Consider the following 15,511-nt stretch of genomic DNA (forward strand, 5'->3'; position numbering starts at 1 on the left):
TTACTGAAAAGTCTGCTGTTAGTCTGATGGGATTTTTTTTTTATAGGTGATCAGCCACTTTTCTCCCACTAATTTTAAAATTCTCTCTTTCACTTTCACTTTAGATATTCTGAATACAATATGCTGAGGTAAAGTCCTTTTTTCAGAGGGGATTTGCCTGGGGATTGCTGAGTCTTATGTGTCTGGATGTGTGACTCTCTTGCTCAACTTGGGAAGTTCTCATCAATTACTTCCTTAAATAGGTATTCTAAACTTTTTAAAATCTATTTTCCCTTTGGAATACTGATAATTCATAACTTTGGGTCACTTTATATAGCCCCAACTCTCTCAAAGGATTTGCTCATTATTTTTTTATTCTTTTATTCTTTTTTCTTTTGAGATGGAGTTTCGCTCTTGTTACCCAGGCTGGAGTGCAATGGCGCGATCTCGGCTCACTGCAAACTCCGCCTCCTGGGTTCAGGCAATTCTCCTGCCTCAGTCTCCTGAGCAGCTGGGATTACAGGCACGCGCCACCATGCCCAGCTAATTTTTTGTATTTTTAGTAGAGACGGGGTTTCACCATGTCGACCAGGATGATCTCGATCTCTTGACCTCGTGATCCACCCGCCTCGGCCTCCCAAAGTGCTGGGATTACAGGCTTGAGCCACTGTGCCCGGCCCTATTCTTTTATTCTTTTACCTGACTGGATTATTTCAAAAGACGTGTCTTTAAGTTCTTTTTTAAAAATTGCATTTTAGATTTTGGGGTACATGTGAAGAACATGCAAGATTGTTGCATAGGTACACACATGGCAGTGCGATTTGCTGCCTTCCTCCTCATCACCTATATCTGGCATTTCTCCCCATGCTATCTCTCCCCAACTCCCCACCCCCCACTGTCCCTCACCTGTTTTCTTCCCCCGACAGACCCCAGTGTGTGATGCTCCCCTCCCTGTGTCCATGTGTTCTCATTGTTCAACACCCACCTATGAGTGAGAACATGTGGTGTTTGATTTTCTGTTCTTGAGTCAGTTTGCTGAGAATGATGGTTTCCAGGTTCATCCATGTCCCTACAAAGGACACGAACTCATCGTATTTTATGGCTGCAGAGTATTCCATGGTGTATATGTACCACATTTTCTTTATCCAATGTATCATCGATGGGCATTTGGGTTGGTTCCAAGTCTTTGCTATTGTAAACAGTGCTGCAATGAACATTCGTGTGCATGTGTCCTTATAGTAGAATGATTTATAATCCTTCGGATATATACCCAGAAATAGAGAATTTTTTTTTTTTCTGCAGATATGTTGTTGGTTGAGTAGGATACTTTGGCCTTGATTTTAGATGACTGTGGTGGTTTGATCTTTGTTTGACTTCTTGGCAGGAAAAAGGGTCAATAGTACCTGTGATTTCCTCAGTACCTTAGAGTACAGTTATTAGTTGAGGTTGTGGCAATGTTTTGTTGGGGACTTGGACACCAACTGAGTCAGTCTTAGGGCCCCAGTGGTGGCAGAAGTGGCCTGAATGTGCTTGTTTTTAGACCCTAGGTCAGCTTACCTTGGCTCTTGTATTAGCGGGCTCTGGAGAGTTGGTTCGTTGGCCTCCAGGTGGCTTGTTTAGAATTGAGTAATGGGAACAGTGGGCTGGGTGTGTAAGCAGATTCTCAGACCCCTGAGCAGCTTGTGTGGTGTGCGTTACAGCAGTAGCAGTGGTGGAGCAACCAACCCACTTGGACCCAATTAGTTCATGTTGGTGTTGCTGGTGGCTGCAGTGGATTGGTTGGGATAGCTCTCAGTTGCACAGCTGCCTGTAGCAGGGCAGCGAGTATTGTCCTAAGTGTGCATAGGAGAGCTTGGTCCTTCTTGTCCCTCCTTTGGCTGGGTGGCGTCTGTAGCCATATTACCTTCAACTCGGCCTGAGGACAGGCACAGCCCAGCATTAAACTATCAAATTGATACTTTGGCCCTGAGACTAGAGAGGGTTGGGCCCCTCCCTGGCAAGCAGCATGAGCAAGAAGCTGTGGGGGGTGCAGTCTGCTCATGTCTGAATCTCAACAGCAGGCTGCAGAGTGGTAGGCATTTTCCCAGGAGGTGCACGGGAGTGCCTGGTCTCCCCTCTCCTTCCTTGAAAAAGTGCAACAGCTGCAGCCATGTCTGTAGATCTGTGATTTCTAGCTTCTCGAAATGGTGTCCAGTTGAAGCTGCTCTAGGCTTAGATGCCTGTGGAATTCTGTGTGTGTTTCCTTTTGTGCAATCTTTAGGCAGCTCTCTAGATCAGGCCTGAGGCCCTAAGAGGTTGGAGGTTTCTCCCATAGCCAAGATTGTAATAGCCTGTTTTGGAGTGTGAAGCCCTAGAGGTTACTCTCTTACTGTTTCCCCACATCCAGGAGCCTCGCTCAGCTCTCAGCCGGTCCCTTGCCTGGCGAGGTGCCTTGAACCCTCTCCTCACTTACTTCTGGTGATTCCCATCACTTCTCTGGTGAATGCTAGATGATATATTTGAGATGTAAGTATCCACTTAACTATTCTGGTTCCTCTCTATGGACAAAGACCTATGTCTAGTCAGTCGTCTTGATCACACTACTCTCATTGTTGTTTTAGTTTGCATTTCCCTGGTGTTATATATGATGTGAAGCATCTTTTCATATGCTTATTTGCTATCTGTATACCTTCTTATTTGCCATCTCTATTTCTTGTATCTATTGAGGGCTTCAGCCCATTTTGTAATTGGGTTATTTCCTTATTGTTGAGTTTTAAGGATTATTTTAACATTTTAGATAGCAGTCCTTTATCAAATATGACCTTTGCAGATTTATTTTCCCAGTTTGTGGATTGCCCTTTAATTCTCTTGACAGTGCTTTTGCAGAACAGAAGTTTAATTTTAATAAAGTCTATCATATCAATTCTTTATTTCATGGATTGTGTCTTTGGTGTTACATCTAAAAAGTCATCACCAAACCCTAGATCATCTAGATTTTATCCTGTTATGATCTAAAAGTTTTATAGGTTTGCATTTTTTATTTGGGTCTTTGAATTAATTTTTGAGAAAAGTATAAGGTCTGGTGTCTAGTTGATGTTCAGTTATTCTAATATCATTTGTTGAAAAGACATTCTTCACCTTTGTTCATTTGTCAAACATTAGTTGATCTATATTTATGTGGCTCTATTTCTTGCTCCCTAGTCTGTTTAATTGATCTATTCTTTCACCAATACCACACTGTCTTAATTACTGTAGCTTCATAGTAAACTGTGAAGTTGGGTAGTGTCAGTCCTTCAACTTTGTTCTTCTCATTTAATATTGTGTTGGGTATTCTGGGTCTTTTGCCTCTCCATGTAAACCTTAGAATCCAATTGTCAATATCCGCAAAATAACTTGCTGTGATTTCGACTGAGGTTATACTGAATCTATAGATCAAGTTGGGAAGAACTGACATCTTGACAACAGTGAGTATTCCCATCATGAATACAGAACTCTGCACTTATTTAGTTCTTTTTAAAATTTATTTCATTAGAGTTTTGTGGTTTTCCTCATCTAGATCTTATACAAATACTTATACCTAAGTATTTCATTTATTGGATGATAATGTAAATAATGTATTACGTTTTAAATTTCAAATTCTACTTGTTCATTGGTGATATCTAAGAAAGCAATTGACTTTTGTGCAAGATTAACCTTGTATCCTGAAACTTTGCTGTAATTGATCATTCTGGGTTTTATTCTTTGCCTATTTTATTTCTTGACAAGAGGATTTTTTTCTTGGTTCTTTGTGTGTCTTGTTAGTTTTAATGGAATGCTGAATGTTATGGGTAAATAACATTAGAGACTAAGTTAAATAGTAACTACTGTCCAGAATGGGCATATCTCTTCTTCTGTTAAGTCTTTAGTATGGGAAGTTGAGTCAATTGACTCAGTTGTTGAACTGAATTTTCTTTATTGTTGTGGCTATTATTACCATTAGTGCACGGCAGCTGTTTAGTAAAGATCCTGAAGTCCTGAAGTGTTTTTCTTATTTTATTTGCTCCATCCTCAACTTTCAGCACACCCTCTTCACTCTTTCGCCTTCTTCCAGTGAAAGATTGTGACTGCTTATTACTCAGTGCAAGGCTTATGGTATACATTTTTTGAATCTCTTGCTCCAGCTTCATTCTTAGGCAGACCTTGTGCACCTAAGCCTTGGGAGTTGCGCTTTCTCAGTATTCCTCCTCCTTCTAGTTGCAGGCAACCTCTGGCACTTACTCAATTCAGGACTGAGTGCAGTGCATTTACTGACTGATATAGGATTATATGTAGTATGATATATATATGTATGATATAGGATTACTGACTGATACAGGATTACAGGACTTATGTCACTCTCTACTCCCCTAATTAATAGGTTGAGATCTCAACCCCCAGTACCTCAGAATATAGCTGCATTTGGAGATATGGTCTTTAAAGAAGTGGTTAAGTAAAAACGAGGCCATTAGTTTGGGCCCTGATTCAGTATGACTAGTGTCCTTATAAGAAGATATTGGGACACAGGGGCCGGGCGCGGTGGCTCACGCCTGTAATCCCAGCACTTTGGGAGGCCGAGGCAGGTGGATCACGAAGTCAAGAGATCGAGACCATCCTGGTCAATATGGTGAAACCCTGTCTCTGCTAAAAATACAAAAGATTAGCTGGGCATGGTGGCGCATGCCTGTAGTCCCAGCTACTCGGGAGGCTGAAGCAGGAGAATTGCTTGAACCCAGGAGGCAGAGGTTGTGGTGAGCCGAGATCGCACCATTGCACTCCAGCCTGGGTAACAAGAGCGAAACTCCGTCTCAAAAAAAAAAAAAAAAAAAAAAAAAAAGAAGAAGAAGTTATTGGGACACAGACATGCACAGAGGGACAACCATGTGAAGTTGCAGCAGGAGGGCAGCCATTTGTGAGCCAAGGAGGCAGGCTTCAGAGGAAAGCAACCCTACTAGGACCATGATCTTGGACTTCCAGCCTTCAGGACTATGAGAAAATAAATTCTGGTGGCTTATGCCACCCGGTCTGTGATATTTTGTAATGGCAGCCAAGAAAACTAATATAATAACCTTTTCTCCTATTCAGAATATCAGTGGGGGATACTGAGTATGAGTGAATTTCCAATCTCTCACCTGGCAGCTTTTGCCTTGTGTCAAAGCAGAGTAAGGTCCAGGGCACGAGTAAGTTTCTTCCTACCCTTCCCTTGCTGGTAGGCAGCTTTTATTCCATATCAGAGAAGACTCTGGGGTGTGAGTGGGTTTCATGCTTATCCTTTAGGCTAGTTATTACCTTGTACTCATAGAGTGCTCAGAAATGGATGAACTTCTCTGTGTACTCCTGTATTTTCTCAAACGTGGAAGCCTCAGAACTCCCACCCCACTGAGGAGGGCCTCTTCGGTCTTCTACCTGTCCCCAGTGTTTCTCATGAGTACCCAGTGGAGGCCCATGGAGAAGAACTATGAAGTGGGTGAGGCCTTCTTTCATGTCTGTGTCTCCCAGGGTTCAACACTTTCATACAAGCAGACGTTTAATCTTTAAGAAGTCATGAGTATTTCAGTTATTATCTTTTTACCTGCCTTTATAGCTACCACCTCTTTTTCTCATGCTCTGCCAATGTTAAAATTATTCATGAGTTCAAAACTATTCAGTTCAACTAGTTGTCTACTGACCTCATAATTCTGATAAGATTTTTGAAAAATCACTTTTGAGATTACAGTTAACTCTTGAACTATGTGTGTTTGAACTCCATGGAGGCACTTAGAGATGGATTTTCTTCTGCCCCCATCACCCCTGAGACAGCAAGACCAATGCCTCCTCTTCCTCCTCCTCAGCCTACTTGTATTAGTCCATTTTCATATTGCTATGAAGAAATACCAAACACTGGATAATTTATAAAGAAAAAGAGTTTTAATGAAGTCACAGTGCCACATGGCTGGAGAGAGCTCACAATGGTGGAAGGTGAAAGAGGAGCAAAGTCATGTTTTAAATGGAGGCAGGCAAGAGAGCATGTGCAGGGGAACTTCCTTTTATAGAACCATCAGGTCTCATGAGAATTATTCACTATCACAAGAACAGCGTGGGAAAAACTCAGCCCCATGGCTCAATTACCTCCTACCAGGTCACTCCCACAACATATGGGGATTATAGGAATTACAATTCAAGATGAGATTTGGGTGGGGACATAGCCAATCACATCACTACTCAATATGAAGATGATGAAGATAAAGACTTTTATGATGATCTACTTCCACTTAATAGTAAATATATTTCTCTTTTTTATGATTTTCTTGATAACATTTTCTTTTCTCTAGCTACTTTATTATAAGAATACAGTATAAATACATATAACACAGAAAATATCTGTTAATCGACTGTTTATATTATTCATAAGACTTCCAGTCAATAGAAGGCTATTAGTAGTTAAGTTCTGGCTGAGTCAAAAGTGATACATAAATTTTCAACCGCATGGTAGGGTCATCATCCCTAACCCCCTCACTCTTCATGGGTCAACTGTATTTATATATGTATATCTATATCTAATCTATATATTGATATCTATCTATATGTATAAATATATTTTAGTTTGGGTGGCCTCAACTTCCTCTTTTTTCATTGTATATTCTAAGTGGATGCTTGAAGTCATTTCATTTATTCACAATGTCAGAATCAAAATGTGAGAATATGAAATTAATCAAGGCCAAAGTTGTTGTACTCAGAAAAATACTATAAATCACACAAGCACTATGTAAAGCACATTTCAAATGAATCAGATATTTAAAACTTGCTATGATATTCTCCCACCAAAACTTTTAGTGATTGTTTTAATGTTTCATGGGATGGACATTGGAAGGCAATTATTCTCAGTGAATTTAGTAGATAATCAAAATCTAATTGGATACTTCTGTATTTTTAAATCCAATGTTAAACTTTATCTGGAATTCTAACTGTAATTATTCTCCACTAATGTGAGAATAATCTTAGGACTGGAAACCACAAAGTCAATAGAACTGAATATATCACAACCCTATGAGTTAAATTTTCTTTGTCGAAAGATTCCACAAATGTGTTTAAAGTTGCATCTGTAAGCTTAATGATCTTATGTCTGTGCCTCCATGAGGCCAAGTAATATGGTTTGGATCTTTGTCCCCACCCAAATCTCATATTCAGTTATAGTCCCCAGTGTCAGAGGCAGGGCCAAGTGTGAGGTGATTGAATCATGGAGGTGGATCCTTAATGAATGGTTTAGCACCATCTCTTTGATTCTGTTCTCATGAGATATGGTTGCTTAAAAGTGTGTGGCACCTCCCCACTCTCTTTTTTCCTGCTGCCCCTACCATGTGAAATGCCAGCTCTCCCTTTGCCTTCCACCATGATTGTAAGTTCCCTGAGGTCTCCCCAGAAGCTGATGCCACCATGCTTCCTGTACAGCCTGCAGAACTGTAAACCAATTAAATCTCTTTTCCTTACCAAGTGCCCAGTCTCAGGTATTTCTTTGTAGCACTGTGAGAATGAACTAATACAACAAGTATTGTGGCACTACTGATTAAATGTCCTGGGAATGATGAGAAAGCAAAAGTGGTAGTGATTCATAAGATGGATACCAAGTGGAAGGGCCTGAAAGCCAAACTGAGAGGTTTGGACATGAACCGTTCTTATTGTTTACTGATTGATTGATTTCCTATAAGGGAGTAACATGATACAGAGAATATAAAGACACTACATTTGAGATCTCAAATCCTCGTGACTTGGATTTCAGTCCTGATTTTACTGATATCAAGCACAATGAGGTCAAAAGAGCTAACTCTAGGTCCAGAAAAGACTACTCAGTCTTTTCTAAATCTTTGGTTCTGCCGATTAAGATTTTGTGACTTTGGGTTGTATAAGCCTTGGGAGCTGTAACTTACTTATTAGCTAAATGGCATAGTTGTACCTACATTGCAGCACTCTGGAGAGAGCATAAGATCATATATTCCTATAGTTCCTGGCACTCATTATTAGAGCTCCATAGATAACTGACATTGGGATGATTCCAATTGTAAAAATCATCCTCTCTGAGTCTCAATTTTCTTGTGTGTAAAATGGGATGGTAACACATTTCGTTGAGTCATTGAGCAATTTAAATGAGATGATGTGTATGGAAAACTTTCTAGAATGCAAAATGAAAATTTTTTTTCTTCTTACAAAAGTAGTTATTCAAGGGTTGTTAGCAGCCACCATTAATCACTTCATTATACTATTTTACTTACCTCATATTCAACCGATTATTGAAATGGGGATCCCTGACCTAGGATTATAGGGATGGCCAACATATAACACCTGACACTGAACAGCAAGATGGACAGCAGCTTGTCAGTCACACATTCTGCACTATCATCCAGGGAAGGAGAACACCACGTGGTAGCCCTCATACTTTGGAACAGAGTAAAGTAGCAGGTATTGCAATGTAGAAGGCAAGCTTTGTAGTATCATGAGGCTGTGGTGCTGCTTGGTGCCTGTGGGAGGATGTGATTGGCTCATTTGAATAATTTTGCTGACTGACACAGAATGAAAACCTGCTACTAAGAGATAAGCAGGCACTACTCCTGGTCCCTTTGAAAAGAAAGGTTCTTTGGCAGGGAGTCCTTATCTGCTATTGCAGGGTAGGGAGGAGAGCTTGGGGTTATGCCATCTGAGGCCCTCCCAGTTTCTCCCAGATATCAAGGCAACATATAACATTGGGTTTTAATTTTAGGTCTTCTGTCACACATATTCCAAGGAATTTGTAAGTCTTTAAAATCTTCATTAGCCCTGCAAGGTAGTTGCTATGGTCTGAACAATTGTGTCTCCCCAAAATTCATATGTGGAATTCCTTACCCCCAAGGTAATAGTGTTGGGAGGTAGAGCCTTTTAGTCTCCTGGTTGGAATTAGTGCCCTGATAACATGGACTCCAGAGAGCTGGCTTATTCCTTCCACTATGTGAAGACACAGCAAGAAGCCACTGTCTATGGGGAAATGGAGGCTTACTAGACATGAACTCTGTCAGAGCCTTGATCTTGTACTTCCCAGGCATCGGAACTATAAATGATACATTTCTGCTGTTTATAAACCACCCAGTGTATAGTAATTTGTTCTAGTAGCAGGGACAAATGAAGACAGTGGATATTATTATTCTTCTTCTTTCCATTCTACAGGTGAGGAAACTGAGGAGGAGAGGACAAGCCACATAGCAAGTGGCAGTGCTGGGGATGAGCTCCAGTTTGAGTTCTGGTGAGGTGGCTGGGATCATGCCGGAATCTGGTGGCGTTATGAAGGATGGTGCTGTAGCGGTGTGAGACTCGAGGTAAGAGACCCGTCAGAGCTGTCCCAGGGTGCCGGGTGTGGCAGTTAATACCCACCAGACATCATGAACTCAAACTCCCAGGGTCGACACAGCACATGTAAACAAATACACATAGACAGGAAGGCAAGGCTCAGGACTGAGGACAAGCTAGGGGGCAGCGGGACCACAGTGAACCCATGGTGCATGCTCTTTCCCAGAGGGAGTTCGCTGCTCACATCCAGCTGACGGTGCCAGAAAGAAAGTGAAAGAAAGATGGGCATCACAGTTCTTGTGATGTTTGGAGAAGAGCTGGAACTCTGAACTTAAATGTGAAGTAGCTATTTTAAAGCCTGGCTGAAATTATAATTAAAAAAATATATGATATAGACCGCATTGTGAGCATGAAGTAAAACATGTCTGTAGGTCGGGCCTGGCTCTCAGGCTCTGAGCATCAGGGGTGGGGATGGAGGCAGACGGACTGCCTGAGGCACTGCTGCAGCTGTGGACCTGGAATTTAACCAGATGTGTTTTTGGCCGGAGGGCTAAGTGGCAGACTCCAGAGCATTTTTCTTTCAGCATGAGACCATTCATTATGTACACTCCAGGCTTCAAGCTTCACCAGTCTGGAGGTACCTCTGTGTTCACACCGATATCAATACCTGACTTGCTTCATATTTCTTCCTGCCTCCACCAGCCTCCACCCAGGGAAGGTGTGCTTCTCAGTAAGTCAGTTTGAGAGAAGCAGTGTAGTGTAGTTGCTAAAAATCTGGATTTACATTTTGATCTTCCATTTACTACCTTTGTGACCTAGGGGGTGTTGCTTCCCTTCTCTGTTCCAATTATTTATCCATTAAAAAGAAATAATAATTTGGCCTAGCTTCAGGGGTGGCTGTAAGAATTGTAAAAGATAATAAACATTGAGGACTTGAAAAAAATCTCTGCATATAATAAACATTCTATAAATGTCAGCTATCATCATTCACACTTCTTTCTTCCTGATGCCTCAGTTTGGAGCGTCTATCTGCTGCCTCTGATGCATTCGCTCCTGGGAAAATTCACTTGGTGTTGCCCAGAGCCCTCAGGATGCCAAGGCTGCATAATACATATTCATAATTTCATAATATTCATTGAGAAAATATTTATTGAGAGCCCACTGCATGCCAGGTTTTGTTCTAGGCATTGGGGAATCATCAGCTGCAAACAACATAGACAAAGAGTTGATATTGGACTGCACAAGACTGATGATGATGGAGCCACATAAATGAATTAAATAATTTCTATATGCGTAATGCTGTGAAGATAAAGAAAATGACAGTGTGATAACAAATGAATAGACAGTGACTTTAGGTGCTCAAGAAAAGCCTCTGTGAAAAGGTGTCATTTGACCGGAGGTTTGAATAATAAGAAAGCATCTTTTCATTTAAAGATGGGGGAAGAGTTTTCCAGAATAATGGAACAGCAGGTGCCAAGGCCATGAGTCAGGAATGAGCTTGGCTTGTCAAGGGAACAAGCAAAATATTACAGTGACTGCAGCACAGAGAATGAAAGGATAAGGGTCAGGGAGGCACCCCTGAGTCAGCCAGCAGGCAAAGGTTTTGGTTATATCTTAAGTCCTAAGTTGAAGATTTGAAGCAAGGGAAGGAGAAGACCTGATTTACATTTTATATTTATATTTTGAATTGATCACTCTTGCTGCAGTGGAGGATGGATCTGCCAACAGGAGGGCAAGCAGAGAGGCTGTCAGCTCCCATGTGGACTACTGTGGAATAGGCAGTTGGGGAGGCAGGGAAAACGGCTCTTCTCCAAATTATTTTTTCATTCATTGATGTATTCATCCGACAGTTCTTTGCTGTGTGTCTTAGTGTGTGCCTATGGATAGTTTTTTGTCAGATTCGATTCACAATGTGTCAGCAGTGTGTTAGGCGCTGGGAATACATTGACCCATGACATTGTCATGAGTCTTTGAGCTCTGCTGTCTTCGAGCTTTCAATCAAACGTCCCTCTTGGTTTCCTGGGTCCTGTGGCAGCTGTCTGTACATCATCTTTCATGAACATTAATCCTATAGTGGCTTATCCCAATCAAACTCACTTTCATGAGGGCTCACAACCCGGCTGGTGGAGGGGTTGAGGAGCCTCCATCTTAGTTGTCCTGCTCTTTTCTTTTCTCTCTTCTCTTTAAACACCTTCCCTGTAACTCCCCACCTCCCTCAGTAAAATACTAGGAATGTAAATGGGGAATGCAAAAGGGATATGGAGAAGGAAAGAGGCACCTGAACGTCTCTGCCAAATGCACAGAATCTCACTGAAGTCTGTGTACATATTTGTGATCATCCACTATGGGGAAGGGGGTGAATGTGTGGGGGATTGGGGGTGAGTATACCTCTAGGTGACCCTTGAGAGAATAAAGGCAATCTTTATTTCTGATCTGTTTTCAATAAGGTCAGACTTTTATTATTCATTTATTTATTTTGAGACAGAGTCTCGCTCCGTCGCCAGGTGCCAGGCTGGAGTGCAGCGGCACGATCTCAGCTCACTGCAACCTCCACCTCCTGGGTTCAAGCAATTCTCTTGCCTCAGCCTTTTGAGAAGCTGGGACTACAGGCGTGCGCCACCACGCCCAGCTAATTTTTGTATTTTTAGTAGAGATGGGATTTCACCATGTTGGCCAGGATGGTCTCGATCTCTTGACCTCGTGTTCCACCCACCTCAGCCTCCCAAAGTGCTGGGATTACAGCCGTGAGCCACTGCGCCCAGCCTAGACTTTTTTTTTAAGATAATTTTTTAAGGTAGTGAAACAATATTACTTAGTATGGATAATGTTTTGTCAGATTCAATTCCTTACCACAGGCTATTGGGTGAAATCCTGGCTGTAACCAAATTTCTCAAATAGTAAAGAAAATGGGCAATCCATTTTCTTCAAATGAAACCAAGTACCTAACAACCGTCTTTCACTGTCCGATAGTCAGAGGCTGGTGAAAAGATCTTGCAAGAGAGTCTGACAGGAGGGCTAAACTCCTCTACCACTTCTTTACAGAAAAGAAATGTCAGTCGTACTTTTTAAAATAGAGAGAAGGGCTTCAAATTACAAAGAAGTAACAAGGCGTGGAACAATGACTTCATAGGTTCCATGTGTCAGGGACCTACTCATTTGGAGTGAACAAAGATAAAATAATTCTGCTAAAGAACAAGTGAAAAAATCAGTTTAAATCAATTTCAGAAAAAAAAATTACATAGCAATGGAATCCCTTTTTCAGAATATTATTCAGAGATCCAATATGCAAAAGAGAGAAAATAGAAACTGTTTTAAAAGCGGAAGGGTAATTAGGGCTTATCTTGTTGTTATCCAGCTCATCTCAAGTAAGTCTTCGAGATTTAGTTTTTTGAGGAACATAGTTGAGACTCTCTTGATTTAAACCATGATAGAGAGCAGAGATTGTGTAAATCCTTTTTTTTCCCTAAGCTAACTTTTGTTTAGAATATATCATATGGTAAGACTGTTTGCTAACAAAGCTATCTACATACACAGCATTATGTTTGATCCCATGAAATGAGCGTTGTTATACCTGTTGCTGAGATGAGGAAACTGAGGTGCTGAGTGGCTAGATCATGTGCCCAAAGCTACGCAGTTGCTAAGGGCAAATCTTGGTGACACACTCAGAGCTGCCATCAAAGTTCTTGCTCTTAACTAATAAACTCCACTTTCTCTCCTTGATGGGCTCTTCAATTCTTACCAAAAGTAGAAGGGTTTCAAGGAATACTTACAGAAAGAGACAGGGAAAATTAAAAGGAGGAAGAGAGTTATGTGGAGGAGGCAGAGGCAGAGGGAAGAGTAGGACTTAAGCTAGTGACAAAGAGGAAATTAGTGTAAAGTGATAAAAACCCAAGGAACCAAATGCTAAGAAAGGAAACTCCATGGAAAATCCAAAGAAAGATAATATCATGAGGAGAGGAGAGAAGAGAAGAAAGAAGTGGGCTCAGATGGAAAGTCACTGCTTACGAGAGACCAAAATGCCAAGATTTCAACGGGGACCAGCCGCCCTGGTTTCTATTTTGATGTGATTACTTAGTCATTTAAAGTCAGGTTAATGTCCACCAACAACAGATGAGGTCAGGACACAGGAGCTCTGCAGCTCACTGGAACTGGACAGTGTTTTGGGGCACCCAGCTCACAAGGCCACACTGTGGCCTACCCCTGGATGGTGGCTTTTTATGCCATCAAATGATCATTTCCCCCTCATTGACTGAAGTTTTAGCTAGGTTGCTAAAATGACAGTCCAGGTTGGAGTCCATGAACCAACAGTTATCAGACCCAAGGGACAAGGTAGAAGCCAAGAATCTGGCTGAGGGATGTTTCGTTTGCCAAAAGAAAAAAACAGAGAATAGAAACCAGTAAGCAAGCTGTTGGTATATATGTGTTGACTGGCCTCTGCAACTGGTTAGCCCATTTGTGTGGGATCAGTTATCAAGAAGAGTGGTGTTAAGACCATGCACCTCCACTGCCCAAGTTTTGGGTGGAACTGATGACATAGCTCCAACTGCTGTTACAGGCTAAGTGAGTGCCTGCTGGATGGAGGCACCTGCCCAAGTGATGAAGGACAGGTTACTTTGTCATCCTCTGCCTCAGCTCACCTCTCTGGAACACCCCAATCATATTTACTCCTTTACTTAGTTTTTATTAGATAAGGGATGTGGAGTCATGAGGCAAGAGGGTTGGAGAGCATGCTGAGTCTTCTGGGAAGGAAAGGACAGACACATTCTTTAAAGACCACTCTTTTTTTTTGAGACAGAGTTTCGCTCTTGTTACCCAGGCTGGAGTGCAGTGGCCCAATCTCAGCTCACCACAACCTCCGCCTCCTGGGTTCAAGGAATTCTCCTGCCTCAGCCTCCTGAGTAGCTGGGACTACAGGCATGCACCACCATGCCCAGCTAATTTTTGTATTTTTAGTGGAGGTGGGGTTTCACCATGTTGACCAGGATGGTAAAGACCACTCTTGAAAGGACAGGAATATTCTTTAAAGATGAGAGAAGGCAATTCACATGCTTTCTCTGATCAGATTTTCCCCAACTCTAGGCTAGGCATTCTACATATTAACCCCATTCTACAGGAGACGTTCAGAGATTTCTGAGATTCAGAGACATTATGTTGTCTGTCCAACTTTTATTTTTGTTTATTAGTTTAGTTTTGTATCTACTTCTCCTTTGGGTGCCATGCACCTCTTGAGAGCATTTATTGTTAATCCTTTTGGATTCTTGGTCCTAGCCAAAGGGTGCCAGGACAGGTTCCAAAGGCTGGACTCAAGGCCTGGCAGGGTCATTTTGGAAACCAGGCAGGAAACATAACTATTAGAGGTAGTCAGGTATAGAATAACTGGATGAGGAGTATGATTATAAAAGGAAAAGTGCATATAAAGACTTTCAGATTCAAAGAAAACACCGCTACATTGATAATCAAAAATACGTAAAGCCAGAGCTTTCCAGTTTACAACCTCCTGGCTAGATCATCCTTCAGGTCTTTTTGAGCTCTAATTTTTTTTTTTTTTGTCATCCATAAAAATGAGCACATCCGTTGCTTATTCTCTTAAGGTTCTGCTCTCTATTGGCATGAGTAGGCGATGGTGGCAATGAGCTAATCAGATAAGCTAACCTCTGCTAATGGATAAATTAGCTAATGGACAGTTCATCTCATGACTTAACACCATCATTGAGTTAAAGCATATCCCTTCTGATCTTGGACCCACGGGATTGACAAATGATGGGAATTCGCCATCCCTGCAACTACACGCTAGGGGCAGTTTCTTGGTCTTCTCAATGCCAGGGCAAGGCTGGACAGAAATGGCAAGTGAGCCAGCCTCAAATCCCTTCAATGGCATCAATACGATGGCCAGAACCTAACTACTGGGGTACACTATGGATTTCTATATCAAGTGGCAGCCCCATGAAGGGGTAGGGGGTGTGAAAATTCAGGTAATATTAACGTCATTTATGAATATTTTGGTTGATTGCATTTTACACTCTGAATAAACACATAAATACTTTTATTTTATTTTTCATTTGTTTCCCGTGTGTGTGTTTGTTTTTTAACTAGGGGTCTTACTCTGGACCCCAAGCTGTAGCGCAGTGGTGTGATCATGGCTCACTGCCTCCTCAGTCCCTGGGCGTAAGTGATCCTTCCACCTCAGCCTTCTGCCCAGAACTACATGCCCACCTAGCTTTTAAGAAAATGTTTTGTAGAGAAAGGG

General features: G+C 41.7%; 1 long non-coding RNA gene across 1 annotated transcript in view; it reads left to right on the top strand.

The window, feature by feature from the left end:
• The window catches only part of LOC144580685 (uncharacterized), a 61,025-nt gene that overhangs the window by 34,166 nt on the left and 11,348 nt on the right, over positions 1–15,511 (top strand). Inside the window, exon 3 of the long non-coding RNA XR_013530674.1 lies at positions 9,145–9,293. This is a non-coding gene — a long non-coding RNA (uncharacterized LOC144580685). The remainder of the gene's footprint in view (positions 1–9,144; positions 9,294–15,511) is intronic.

Source organism: Callithrix jacchus, chromosome 2, assembly GCF_049354715.1.
Source record: "Callithrix jacchus isolate 240 chromosome 2, calJac240_pri, whole genome shotgun sequence".
Classification (NCBI taxonomy): Eukaryota; Metazoa; Chordata; class Mammalia; order Primates; family Cebidae; genus Callithrix; species Callithrix jacchus.